At 36.4% G+C, this 14,916-nt stretch overlaps 1 protein-coding gene across 5 annotated transcripts in view; it reads left to right on the forward strand.

Annotated features, from left to right (window-relative positions):
- ERBIN (erbb2 interacting protein) overlaps positions 1-14,916 on the forward strand; it is a 124,573-nt gene that overhangs the window by 18,589 nt on the left and 91,068 nt on the right. For 3 of the 5 annotated variants that reach the window (XM_026796921.2, XM_026796922.2, XM_026796920.2), the window contains exon 2: positions 1,022-1,133. The exons of 1 other annotated variant lie outside the window; for it this stretch is intronic. The gene's annotated coding sequence lies outside the window, so the exon portion shown is untranslated. Of the gene's footprint in view, positions 1-1,021; positions 1,134-1,626; positions 1,632-14,916 lie in introns of those variants that run through there. One more of the 5 variants, XM_074532954.1, reaches the window with a different exon arrangement.

Here is a 14,916-nt window from a genome sequence, read left to right on the forward strand (position 1 = left end):
GATCTGATCTCCTGAAGAATAACTTCTTTCAGGAAAGATTTCATTTATCAACATAGAAACCTAGATTTATTAGAACTTTTTCTTTTGGATGAGATGTGTTAGCTGTTCAAAAAACAGATGAAAACCCATTCTTCTGTATTTTGACACTGTATTTGAACTATCTTTAACAAATGCAACCAAGATACATGTGTAACACACCATGGGTGTGTTACACATACATCTTAGATTTACTGCTTTATTCTGGCTTACTAGCCAGGACCACATATTAAAACTTGGTATTCTCAACATTCAGAGTATATGGCAATATTCCACACAAGCTCACCAGGCAGAGTAAGCTTCTGAGAAAGAGACCCAGTTACTTGTATGCAACTGTCTGCACTCTTGCCAATAGCTGTGGCTGCAGACCTTCAGTAAAACATGACATTGAGCTAAAAGAAAGGCAGCTGGCAGGTCCAGTTAAAATAATTGAAGCTTTTTAAAAGACTCATTTGTTGCAGTGAATTTTATTTCCCCATGAGGGCTGTGGAAGCTTTTGTGTCTGTGTGGGTGGTATAGATTCTCTTTCAGAGAACATGATGGAGGTTCACCAGAACTTTAATGAGGAAGTCATTCAGCCCAGGTCCTGCACATAAGTGCTTGTTGGTTTTGGTTACATGTTATTAATCTGCTAATTGACTCAATTCATACAAATAGCAGGGAGCTGTTATGAAGTCTATCTTGCTAGTAGTGTATATGTTTCAGTTTTGGCTGCCATAGAAGGAGGAGACCATAATCAGTTGTACGTTTTCTGTGTTTTGAGACACTGCTTTTTCTGATTTCATTATGTTCAGATTTGACAAAGAACAAAAATTAATGTTGATAGAATGGTGGTGGTTGTGGTAAGCTACATATTGCTTTTTCTGTGTTGTCAATGTTTGATTCTGGTGCAGAACAAAGTAAATGTGTGGATTTACTGCCGTAATTGTGTGCAAGACCACTTACACCCATCATTTTGAAAACACTTCTTAATTCTCTTTCACAGATCCATGTGGATGGTTTAATGAACTGTTCGGCGTCCTGGTGAATCTGTGGTCCTAGCTGAGAAGCTGATTCAGGCTCCTGGGGTGTAAATTGGCAGTGGTGGAGTGATTTGGGTAGGTGACTGTCCACGTACGTTAAAGGAGATAAGGGGAGCTGAATGTTTTGACACAGTTTTTGTTTCAGTTACAGTCTTAAATGTTCTATTAATATCTTCTCCCCCTCACGTGTAAGAATGACAAATTTTTAACTTCTAAATTTGTATTACAGTAGCTTGTAGGGATGATGCATAAGAAATGTGAATTATTTGTTTTCTCTCAAGGGATGCTGGAGGTATTCGCTGTATTGGTACTGTCTCTTGGGTTGCAGAGCATGGTCTGTTTGTACTTTAAAGTCAGTACAGCTCTTTGTGAGCACTTCTGCAGACTGACTTCCGTTGCATCTGCTCTATTTTTCTGCATTATTTGCTTACTCTGAATTCATAACCCATTTTATGGTAATGTATTCAGGTAGCTTTGTGCAAAAAATAAAATTAATTTCAAAGAAGTATTTCTGCCCTGCATAAGCTAACGAGATGCTGTTGTTCTGTCTAGAGAATGGTTAGAGTGATTTGGGTTGAGTTGGCTTTTTTGTTGTTTTTTTGTTTGTTTGGGTTTTTTGTTTTGGTTTTGGTTTTTGTGTTGTTTTGGTGGAGCCAGCTTTTTTTTTTTCATTTGCGTGCATATACTGTTCTGGTTCTGTATACTTGTTAGCGGTATGTTTAGGATGGGCTAAGACTGAAAGGATTTTTTTTTTAACTTAATTTTCATTGCATTATTTAATAGCAGATGCATATAGATGCGCAGAAAGGGGTCATAGCACAATAGGGAAAAACTGACTAGAATGATATGGGTTTTTTTTGTTTTCCAATTTTTGTCCCTAATTGAAGTACCACAAAAGTCTTTGATAGATTACAGTATGTACTGGAATAGGATAATATATTGTCTTAGTCCTCATAAGGAGCATTGAGCAAATGCATTTTTTTTATTCTGCTCTCTCCATCTTTTGCTCTGATTCGAGAATATAATTAGAACGCACCCACAAATATGTGTAACTAGCCACACAAAATGTTTGACTTTTGAGAGAGGAAATATTTTTATGGCAAAAATAATGTTTTAAATGCTTAATAATTGCTGAAATTATGTGCTTGGAAGTAGAGAAGTCATGATACTTTAATTAGGTAAAATTGTGAAAAGACATTACCAGGTGTAGGAACTTTTTACTTGAAAATGAATTCACGGGGATAGAGTGGGTTTTAATGAAAAAAAATTAGATTTTGAGGAGCAGATTCTGTTTTTGAGAGGAAAATCCTAAAAATATACATATATATATATATATATATATAATGTTCTGTGTGATGGCTTCACAATTGTTTCTGTACATCCTTGTTTACAGAATTTTAAGAAGTGCAATTTTTCTCTGTTAAACTTGGGAGATTTGTTTCATTATTCTCTGACTAGAGAATGATATTGTGGAAAAAATTGTCACACAAGAGAAACAATTTTATCATTTGGATAGGCTGGGACTTCTAATAAGCTGCTACTGCCAAGCTAACCCCTAAGTGGAAGAGTTCAGGCAGCAGTGCACAGCTTGGATTTAGAGGAGGTTCTTTCTTTTTTTATGCTACTAATATTGTTCAGTAACTTTCAATATGTGTAAGGTAATAGGCAAATACACATATTTGAATGTTGCTAATAATTTTATGTTAAATTAGAACATTGTTTTATAATCCTAGTTTCATTGTGAATCTGCTTGTTTTAACTTGGAAACACTTCAGTATTACTGGGGTAATTCAAATGGTATGCTTAAATGTAAAGTTTGTTTCTTACTTTGCAATAGTTTGCTCTTAAGTTTAGTCCCCTTTTCACTCCTAACAGTTGATTCATTAGCAGCTTTGATTAATGAGTCTTTACTGGGGTAAGAAAATATCTACCTGCTAAAAAGAACAGAATTGTGAAGCAAATGCTTTTTGTTAAGCTTGTGGCTGCATACATATCTTTAATAGAATTGTAAAGCATGTTGTAATGAAAAATTTGCTGTAGGCATCATAAAAGATCTAGTAAGTGTTCTTCATACTTTGTGATCATCTTGGCTAGAGGCTTCTTAATGCCAATTTGGTAGATGTTCTCCAGCTTCTCAAAAGCTTTTTGTAACGAGTAGGTTTCTGGAAAAGTTGCTGTATGTGTCAAGCTGCTGAATTCATAGCACAGTATTAAATGCTTAGGTCCAATGTGAACATAATGTATCAACATGTATTTACAGGTACTGAAATATGACATGGAAATGGAAACCATAGACAAGTTTTTACTTGAGAATAGTCAAAGTACATGAAAGAAACATAAGCCTAAAAGTTGTCAGAGTTTTTTTACTTTTTAACTATTTGTAATCGTCTGATAGGTGAATTTGACAACGCTCTGAAATCTTCACTCTTACAGTGTATTGCAGCTTGTTTATTGATGTATTTGGAGTGTATTTGGTCTTCTGACTGTGCTTCATTTAAGGATTCAATTTTGAAGCTGTGTAATTACAGTTAGTTAAGGAAATTTCTATTTCATTGTCTTGCTATCAAGACTTCCACCTGAATAAAGAAAGCTGCGTTGACTAAAAAGGATTCTCTGTATCCTATCCCTTCAGTATTCTTGTGACTTCTTTATTTTGGATGTGTTCCAAGATTCTTACATAAGCTCTGGTTTGCATATTTAATCTATGAGTCCTCTTGACTTGCTGATTCATTTCTCCTTGTAGCAATAAATGCTGCCTTAATTCTCCCCCTTCCTAGTTATATTTGACAAGTTCTGGCGTGAAATGCCTGCTCAAACATATCTCAGGTGTTCCAGCTGTGAAGGTTAAACTAGTCAGCATGAGATATATTTTATCTTGCCAATGCACTTGGGGAACTCATTGTTCTGTGAGCCTGGTGTTCCCTGTAGTGTAGGTGAGGTTATGGACAAGCTGTCTCAATAACTGAAATGATTTTCAGACCCATAGGCACTTCTATTAACATATTCTGGCCTGCTTTGTTGAATGTTTTTTTCATTTAGGATGCCGAAAGAGTAGTAGTTAGTTTGTCCCTTAAAATGTGTGCCCTGCTGAGAGACTCTAAACAAGATTAGGTTATCATAGGGTTGACTTGTGTGAACAAGCTTGCTGGCTGTCACATGGTCAGAATTGGGTATTGTAAGGAAAACATCCTGTCTCCATAGAGGCAACTTTGTTTAATTCTATGCAAAGGCTAGATGTTGGGGTACTAGTGCTTGCATTATGTAAGCAGTTCTTGAATCTTGTTTGTCATTTAGTAGCTAGCAAATAAAAAACTTCTTAAACAGTGTCATAAATGTGTGGTGGTATCAGAGGGCAAGTGTGTGGAGAATTCTTCTGAAGTATTTAAATAGCATATCTGACTTTGTTTTCCTTCTCTCCTCTGCTTTTCCATCTGCATTATTCCATGGAGACAGAATCAAGTGCTAGCTGATGTAGGCAAGTTAACTTGCTTTCAACAGTTGTCTTTGAATCCCAGTGCCTATTTCGTCAAAAGATGTTGCTTTTGTGTCATTCACAGACCTCTCTGACAATTTCCTCCTTTCCTTTTGTTTCTTCTTTTCCCCACTAACCCCAGGATGGTTTTTTCTTAATGGTCCAGTTGAATACATTATAATATGGAAGTATATTTTCCTCGTAGTGGGAAGAAGTGATGGTGAAACAGAAATGCCTGATAGAGTAGCTTAGTTTCAGTGATGTCATAAGCAGCTGTGGGTAGTTGTAATGGATCTGCCATAGTTTGTTTTTCTGCCAAAATACTTATCTTAATATGAAGAATTATATGAGTTTACAAATTTAATTGCACAAGCTTATATAAAAATTACAATTTTCTTTTTGTATCATTGCTATGTCAGGGGGATCATACAACAATGGTGTGGAGAGCTGTACAGATTGATGTTTTACAGAATTCAACATCAGGATGAGAAATACTGGATGTCACTAAATAAGACCATGTAAATTTGAAGCTAGCCAATCTGCATCAAGTTGAGTCCAAAGAAGCCTTGTACACAGAAAGCAAAAAGAATAAAGCAAAAATTTAAAGAGTTTCTTTAAATTATAGGGAAGGAGTAGCATGGGACGTGCTATGTGTTTTGGAATGCTATACTGCCATGACGATATTATACTACAGATTGCCTATCTGTGAAGACTTCTACTCATCCAAGACAGGCAGACAGTCATTTTTGTATAAATAGCATAGTATTTCTGCAGGTCCAAGTGGTCTTCTGACACTTCTGTTGATAAGTAAATGAGGACAAAGATGATAAGAGTGAGCTAGCTGACTAGGTAAGTGATGTAAAGGAGTGGGTTTTCCTGTTATGAATCAGGAGCTTCATTTTAGGGTGAAAAGAGATGAGAGATTTTTCTCAAAAAAAAATGACTTGAAGTAAACATCAGTTACAGAGAAGAGGCAAGTAGAATATCTATTAAAGCATGTGCAGAAGTAAAAATACCCAATACAAATGCAAGAGACTGGAAATACTGCTTATGAAAGACTGATGAATAATTCTAAGAACATTTATTAAGAAAAAGGTGTTGGGTACTCAGTTTGAAGGAGAGAAGAAAATGCTTATGGTTTATCTGCATAGTGTCACTGACCCATGGTAGAAAAAGTGATGTGTTTGATGGTTAAAATAGCTGCTGGCAATTTAGGAAGGGCAAAGTGAAGAAAAAGGACAATTCTATTTTGATGAGAACTGAAAAAAAAAAACCATTTATCTATTGGTTTTCTCTGCGGTCACAGCAGAAGTAGCTTGCTATGGACTGTAATATTGCAGTCACATACAGGATGACTAACTCCCTAAGTACAGGAAGCTTAATTTTATGCGCAGGTGGTCTTCTACTACTACTACTAAATATTCATTTAAAAGATGATGGATGCAGTATTTTTAGAAGTAATTATAAAAGGATTTGGAGTCACACCTATTATTGAAAGGAGCCAAATAACCAGTAGTGTATTTAAAACCTTGTTTTTGATCAAGTATAAATGACTGTGAATTGACTTTGATTGTACATAATAAATATGAAGTTTAATCAGCAGCATTTATTTGTTCCTTTTTATAAAGATCACTTGGAAGCCATTCAGTGAAATCATCTGTATAGAAATTCCTTTTCTACTCAGTTTTGAAGGGAAATCAGTTAAAGGATGTTTTACTAGATGCTTAGAAAACATTGAATCTAAAACAGGCTAATATGGTAGTGAGAATTGTGCATCTGTTAATTAAATGGAGGGGGGAAAAAAGCCATACCAGTGAATTGTGGGTCAGAAACTTCAGAAAGCAAAGGATGAAGGGGGTCTACCTAAGATATCTAGGAGGCTAATATTAGGACCACTAAAGTGAATGAGAATGAGATAAAATATACCAAAATATGCTTATTTTTAATAAATTGAACAGATATGTTTAACTTGCTTGGCAGAATAGGAGACTTTTGTAATTATGAAAGTTGAGAAGAACTTGGTGATCAACAGACAAATGATTCACATTATAAATTTTTTGATCAGCTGGAAATAGTTTGACTGTAATCCTGTAATAAGGTGGGTTAATTCTGGTTTTATGGTAGAGGATTGTTATTTTCCCTAGAATATCATGTCAAACTCTTGTTTACTCTTGTTGTTCCCTTTCTCTACCCCTTGAATGACTTGTCTAAGTGAGAAAGGAGCGCTGCTTATCTTTTGCATTTAACTGCTGCTGTTTGAGGATAAAAATCTGCCTGATTTGACTCTCTGAGGCTAGGTGGAGAAGCCCCTCTGGTCTTTTTTGCTAATACCAAGCCATGTAAAATTCAACCAAGAGAATGTTCTTGCTCAGTTTACATGTTTATATGGCTTTTGCTTCAATCCTTCCTTACATTTTGTGCTGAAAAGCAAAAAATATTCCAGTGTTATTCTTAATCTCTATTCACAGTTACAAATATTGTAACTTATTTTGGAGTAATACCTCCCCTCAAATCCAGAGGTAAAACTTTCTGAAAATTTGGACCTTTTGTAGTAGGTCCATTTCATGTAGGGCCATGAAAATGTTGGGAGGGCTAAGGTACCTCTTCTGTGAAGACAGGCTGAGAGAGCTAGGGTTCTTCATTCTGGAAAAGAGAAGGCTCCAGAGAAACCTTACAGGACTGTAAGGTTCTGGAGGGTGCCTACAAGAAGATGGAAAGGGACTTTTTGCAAGAGTTCGTGGTGATAGGACAAGAGGGAGTGGTTTTAAACTGAAAGAGGTTAGGTTTAAATTGGATATTAGAAAGAAATTCTTTCCTGTGAGGATTGTGAGGCACTGAAACAGATTGCCCAGAGGAGCTGGGAAGGACCCATCCCAGACTAGATCAGGCTTTGAGCAACCTGATCTACTGGAAATTGCCTTTTCCTGTAGCAAAATGGTTGGAACTAATGATCTTTAAGGTCCCTTCCAGCACCAGCCATCCTATGACTGTGTAGCTGACTTAATTGGAGCACAAGGGGAAAAAAACCTACCTTCTTGCAGATATCAGGAAAATTGGTTGACTCTTGCCTCTCATGGTAGAATTGTGGACTTAGTCTTCTCCCTGAATAAAACAATCAGAACTCAAAGTATTTCTTTTCTTGATTTTATGTTTTTATTAAACTTTATTTGGTTTTTTTTTGCTTGCTATGGAACAGCAAAGAAACAGACCAGGTAGATATGTCTGCTTTAAATTTTCTTTTTGGAAAGCCTAGATGTTTGTACCAGCACAGCTGTACTATTTGGTTTTGATGCATGTATTTTTATAGGTGTAACATATGTAGTGCATTTTCATTCATGATGGGTAAAATCAATTATTTCCCAAAGCACTGTGATTACCCTTTGTGTAATCTAAAGGAGTTTCAGTAAACAAACTGGAATTGCCTCTCATGATTCAACACAAGTGTAGGATAGACAACAGGCTGTTGTCCTTCAGAACAGGTTAGGGTGACTTAGCTTGATAGAGGAGCACATGATATGGGGGATGGTGATGGTAAACACTGTTTAGTTTGATGAGCAGTAGTATTTGCCCAACAGCAGTCTGGTAGGTGTTGGGATTTTATTTATAAGCACTGTTGTGAAGGCAAGAAATGAGGAAAATACGAAGGAATACACGGTGAATACATTTTATATATCTATGTGGGAATGTTGTCAAGAGTTGCTTTGAAAAATTGGTGAAGCTAGGTGTCTTCTTTGAAAAGACAGGTGTCTGCTAAGGAAGGATGAGTCTTCTTTGAAGTGGAAAATGTGAGCCCCCTCCCTCCAAATTATTATAATTTTGAAATTAAGGGGCTCTCAGACAAAGATATGGGAATAGGAATAACAGTTCTTTATGAGGAAAACTAAAAAATACAAATGTAATAGTACAAACAAAAAAAAAAAAAAAGCTACTGACAGAGCTAGAGTATGGCCTGACACCCTGTGGATCAGGGTGTTGGTAGCACTTCTCCCATTCAATGGTGGCTGCAGTCCTCCTGCAGTGCCAGGTGCGGTTCTGTTGGAGATCCTGTAGAAGGGTGGAGTTTTCCTCTGAAGGTCCTGTGGTGGTGTAGGTGGGTTTGGTCTTCCTCTGGGAATGCAGTGGAGAAGAAAGCTGCTTCTCTGGGAATCCAGTGGGAAAACGCTGCCTGTGGTGTTCCAGATTATATCCAGGTAGGAATGCTTGGCTCCTCCCCTGGGCAGAGCATCTCACAAGGGGATGATGTAATTGTATCAGTCATGCAGTGACACTCAGTGGCTCATTAACAGAAGGTATCTCCCCAGAGGGAGGATTGGTTGTGGAAGAGATAAAAAACCTTGCCAAATTAACAGAGGATCACTGCCCAACCTCTAACAGATGGGAAATAGAATACCCCCAGACCATACTTTACAACACAGGAGACTAGATAAATGGTAGTAGAAGCTAATTTTATTGATTGAGGAGTTTCCCTTTTGATTTTGAATGAGAAAATAGTTTGAGAAATAAGAGAAATAAGCTGCTTATATCTTCAAAGGAAAAGGGCAAAGTAGGAGTACTTAAACCAAAATATAGTTAAGCAGTGTCCTAGAAATTATTTTTGTAGTAAGTACAATTTTTGGGAGATTAAGGTTTTGTTTTGGGTGTTTGGGACTGGGGACAGATGTGACTACAGAGATTCAAAGGATGAAGAAGCAAGGAGAGTTGTAGGTCAGAGTAATGGACATGGTACTGGTGATTTCCAGAAGTAAGCAAAGGACGTGATAAAAACATTGTTGCTGTTGGTTGAGTTTATGTTTGGTTTTATATGCATTGAATGTAAGTAGACAATCCCCAGCTGTGCTTATCATCTGGAAAATTCTTTAAGATGGAATCATGTCAGGGACACTAGTATTAGAAAGGCAGGGGAAGCAACTTGGGGTATGAAAAAAAGGATATTGAAACAGAAGAAACAGCAGAAAAGTGGAGAGGAATGTGCTGACCTACAGCAGAAGTAACCACAATGGAAAGATAAGGAAGCAAGAGAGGTGACTCTTTAGGGACTCTCACCATTATTGAGGACTTTGTCACTGGAAGGATCACCTTAGACCTGTACGAGGTCTCTGAGAAGTCTTGGACTGATAGATATTAGCAATCCAACCCAGCTTTTCTTTTCCCTTTTTTATATTTTGATATTTCTCTTTTCCTTATTTTCCTTTTTATTCCCATACCTCTGAAACAGTCAAATTTTGACTTAGGCTCCTCATTTTCAAGAATGTGAACTGTAGTTTCACATGCATTGAAAGCAAACAGTAACCATAGGAGATAAAGATTTGGCATCTGTAGGGTGTGATGACCCAGGCATTTTTACATCCAGCAAGATTTAAGTTTAAGGCTCATTAGTCTTGAATTAGTGAGTAGGTGTTAGATAAATTGGTTAAGCTCTGTCTCTCAGTATTTGCTATTCCAGACTTAGATGCTGGCCTGCTAGTCTAATCAAAGCTGTTGAAAGTGTTTGTTTCTTTTTAAATTAGGTGCTAAAAACACTACTGCTATCTAACTGCTGATGCTCATTCTGGTTTTTATGTGCAATATTGTTAATGTTTATTCTCTGCCCAGTCTCTTACTATTGTTAACACCAGAAAAGATAAATTTCATGTGCATTATTTTTTGGATTTCTGTAATTTTATGGGAAGACTGGACTATATGCATGGTCATAGAACATATACATCAAAACTGTTGAGTAATTTTGTCCATCATTTTAAGTCTAAGTTGTAAACTCTTAATGGTATTAAAAGGAAAGCTGGTATCTAAATTGAAATAAGTCCATTAATCTCACTGTTGATCCTCAGTACTGAGTTTTTTTCTGTACTAGAAAATATTCTAGTGCTTTTTCAACTTTTAACAGAGCTGGCAGGCATGTTAGGAATCAACCTGTTGGAAAGGATTGATTTTATTCTCTTTTTTAGTTACTGTGTCTTATTGCTAGACAGAATATTGCATAGAGGTGTAATCTAATACAGTTTTTCTCCTACAAATTAGAATCCAATAATCGGTACATAAACAGGTGACTTGCTTTATTGCTGGGAAATCTTTAAATACAGACTTAAGTGATTTGCCCAGATCTTGTACTAGCTCGTTGAAGATCTGGCAGATCCAGAAAAATATTAATTTTAGATTAAACAGAGGTTAGGTTGTTTTGAAAGCTCATATCTGATTGTTTTTGTCTTTACTCAGCACTGAGAATGGACTGGTATCTAGAAGCCAGAAACACCCAAGAACTTCCATTGTATGGCTATCAGATCTAATAAGCATTTCACTTATTACTGGAAGACCTTTTGAACTGGAATGGGCAACTACAGCAAAAAGGATTTTGGAAGATGTATGGATGTAATCTTCAAATGCATTTTAGGGCATGCATTTTAGTTAGTGCATCTATCAGTATATGATACTGAAGACTGAACCCAAACAGCCATTTCTGTTTGTGATGCTGTGTTGGTTTAAATTAAACTTAATAAAAAAGGGTAAGAACTGTGTCAAAATAACCCTCACTGCAATCTTATTATTGGAGGAAATATAACAAACTCATATCCTGCTCCTTTCCAGAGACTGCCATCCACACATGATTTTTTTTTTTAAGTAAAAATTATGGATTTGTTTTTTCAGATTGAGAAGCTATGGCTGCATTGGTTACTTCAAGTTCAGTCTGCATGGTTTGTTTTTTTTTTTTAGACAGGAACAACTAGGACTATTTTCCAATCAATTAAATTCAGCATATTAATTTCCTTAAATTATATTGTGAGCTGGGGATTAATTACCTTGCAGCTCTGCAATTTCAAATAACAGAATTTTTTTATTACCTTAATAAGCTGTTTGCCTTTTAGTTCAGGTAGCTTATGGGCCTGGATTTTTTTGTGTGTTAGAGGAGGATTGTTATCCAGATACGTAGCAAAAATCCAGTGGGATTCTGTAGCTTCTTTTCATCTGTGAAACAAATCGCCCGTAACAGTATTTCAGAATATAAATTAGCTGCAACAAAGGGGTTGGGCAGCTTTAAATTATATGATAAAAAGTTACAATTGTGCTCCATCGTTGATTCTCGGGCAGGTAGTGAGATCTGACAGCAAGCCAGGGCTTAGTGTTTAGAAATTGGCTCAAACCATGAGATTAGGCAGTAGCATTAGTCTTTTAGAGAGTAATATGATAATGTCACAGAGTTACAGATCATACCTCGGTGACAGATGATGCGTGCCTATGTGAAGTGTAGTAGGGTAAAAATACTTACTGATTTGATGTTTTATATGTTTAGTCATAGTCAGTAGCTGTTGTAGTTAATTAAAAATTTAAAATCAATTCAAACAGGAAACACCAGCTTCCCAGAAGACACCTGTTCAATTGTCCAGAGCTTACAAAAAAGTTTTGATACTGGTAATTTGCCTTCAGGCATATCCCTACTTCAGATCAGTGTGTTTTTAAAAATTCATCTCTGATTCTTCATTGTTGCTGCTCAACTATTTATTGTTGTTTTCAATATGGAAATGTATTATTCCTCCTGGTATCTTTGTTATTGTTTACAGACAACACCGACTTTCAAGTTGGCATGTGCAATAATTGACAGTTGAAGCTGTAATAAGTATCTGATGGTTCTTTTTTTCTATTTAAACCCACTCAAACAAGCAATAACACAAAAATATTTTTGTTTCACTTCACATGTTAAGAGCACAGCTGAAGTTAATTTCCTTCGTGGCTATGAATATTTAGCAGCTTTGCAAGCATATTGTCGGATTGCTAATTGTATTTGTAATCCAACTGGCCAGTGATGTCACCTAATTCAATTTTGTAAAGCAGTGAGGAACAAAATAAATGCAGAAGGAAGTAAAAGGTTCATAATAGCAATTGTTAACTGGAAAGTTATGCCTCTACACATGTGGGGGGAAATGACATCTAAAAATAGCTTTAAATGTTGCTTGACTAGCCTGCTCACCTCTGCCCTGAAAGGAAAGAGAACTCCGGAATTAACATACCCTAATAATGACTTGGCTGGTAGTGTGAGATCTATAATTAAGTATATAATTATATACAACAGCAACTGTTTGCTGTTAGTTTCTTCTCTTTTTGAGACAATTTAAATATGAAATCTCCATTATGATATAAAATTATGTTTCTGAAGGATGTGAAATGTAAAAGATTCATCCAATTCCTGATATCAATCTCATAACTATTAAGAAAAATTAGGTTTTATTACTTCTAAGAATTCAGTATTTTATGCACAATTTGATAATTTCTAGTATAAAGCCTCAGCTGTTTAATGATTTAAACTGTGTTGTACTGTCTCCTGGACCAGCCAGTAGTCAAGAAAGGCTACAGGCACAAGATGAATTCAAACATTTGGTGCCACAAACATTCTCAGAATTGGTAAAATTTGTAGTCTGAATTCTGTCATGACCATCTGTATTTTATTGGTTTGAAACAGCTCTAGGGATAGCACTTATCTGTGCATAAGTTGTCATAACTGGCGGAGTATCTGCCTGTGTATCAAATGTCTGTCTGACTGCCTAGGTCTTAGATGGAGAGAAATACACCATCTTCATTGGTCTTACTCTTGGGGTGTAAGCAGTAGTGGTTCATCTGCAGGGCTGAAACCTGTACTCAAAGTGTTGTCCAAGAGGACTTGAACCTTAGGTTGATTGTCGTTCAGGACAAGAATACACTGTCTGGGACAATCTTGGGTTCATTCAGATGGAGGACTTATCCTAGGATTTGTTTGATTAAGTTTGACATGTTTTTGGAGAATTGAGTATACAGGTTTTTATTTCCTGCGCTTTCTCTCATGCTTGCACACAGTTGCTTTAGTATCTAGATCACTTCTTTTTTCCTCATATTAAGTAGCAAACGTGTTATCTGTTGGTGAGCCATCTACTTGAGGCAATATTTAGACAAGTGCTGTTTGCACACAGACGTGTGGGTGTTGGCTGCCACCAGCATTTTGTACATGCCCATGGTCTCTATAAGACTTGGTGCCATACTTCTGAAGTACTGCACAATAAAATTAGCTATGTCTCTTCCTAAAATATTTCAATAACTAATAAAAGATATGGGTGTGATGAAGTGGGGGAGGAAAAAGGGTTTATCTTATGAATGGCAGTAGGCAAAAAGAAATTAGGATCATGATAATAGCATAATACAAGTGAACCACCTACTTAATTTTGATCAAGTGTGTCTTTATAGAAACAGTGGTATACATTTGGGTGTTGTTTAGTGTGTGTATATGACTGAGTTTTGTGGTTTTAGTTATAAATATTACTACTGATTCAATTGGGATATTCTGTTTTATGTATTCTTATTCTCTTAGTCACTTGTTTTCCAAATTTTCCGCATTCCACATCTTTCCCCTCATCAGTCTCTCTTGTTCTACAGTGAAAAAAGGCTGAATTTTGTCCACATTTGCTGGGGCTAACAACAATAGGACTGAAAAAACTTTCACCTTTTGGAGTGCTCACTGTCTGGGATCCATGTGCTGATGGAAAACTAAAGAATGAAGGGGTACATGGTGAAAAGGAACAGGGCCACATAGGAACACAGGGTGAGGGCACCAGATCTAGATAGTTTCCTCTTGGATTGTTATACTGAGTGCTTGTGTCACATTGTGGTGCTAATTGGCTTTCTGATGTCACTGAGATATGTTCAGTTCTCTCAAAAGTTAATGTCAATTTTATAGTAGCAGTGGAAATCTTTGAAATGGCTGAAGCTTGTGTGAAAGTTGTAGCTTGAAAAAAAAATTGTTTTTTCTTTTTAATTCCTATATTAAACCAGTTGGATTCTTTCTGTTATCACTAACAACAAAGCTTCTTCAGGGTTAACTGGACCTCAGTCTGTAGCTTGGCACACCTGCTCACTTTTAGTCACTGAGCTAGCACAACTGTCACTTTCAGAAAAATGGTTTGGTAAAGAATTGTGACGCTGCACAGGGTACAGGTTGTTGCTATTCTGAAATATGTTGGTTTTGTCCCTAAGAATGATCTGTGAGGACAAGATAAGTGGTCTACAAAACCACCTCTGGCAGTTTTCTGTTGTGTGTGGGGGTTTTTTTGGTTAGTTTTTTATTAAGGTTGGCTACTGCTATATTGTATACTTCAAAGAGAAGAATCAAGTTGCTATGAAGAGATCACTATACTTGTTTATTTTGTGTTAAGACAGGTCTATGTTAAATGAGTACAGTGTTTAAGGACTCTGTAAATAGTAATGTTTTAAAGCCTTCCTAAAATTCTTACTTTTTAGCATTAGGTTGGGAGTAGAAAACCAGTGTTGTTTCTGTGTTTTCATTTCTGTCTTGGTTTCTTGTTACTTGAGCTAATGTGATGGCATCAAGTAACAGAAACAGTAGACATTAGTAATGCCTTAAGCAGAATGATT

Source organism: Zonotrichia albicollis, chromosome Z (genome assembly GCF_047830755.1).
Source record: "Zonotrichia albicollis isolate bZonAlb1 chromosome Z, bZonAlb1.hap1, whole genome shotgun sequence".
NCBI lineage: Eukaryota > Metazoa > Chordata > Aves > Passeriformes > Passerellidae > Zonotrichia > Zonotrichia albicollis.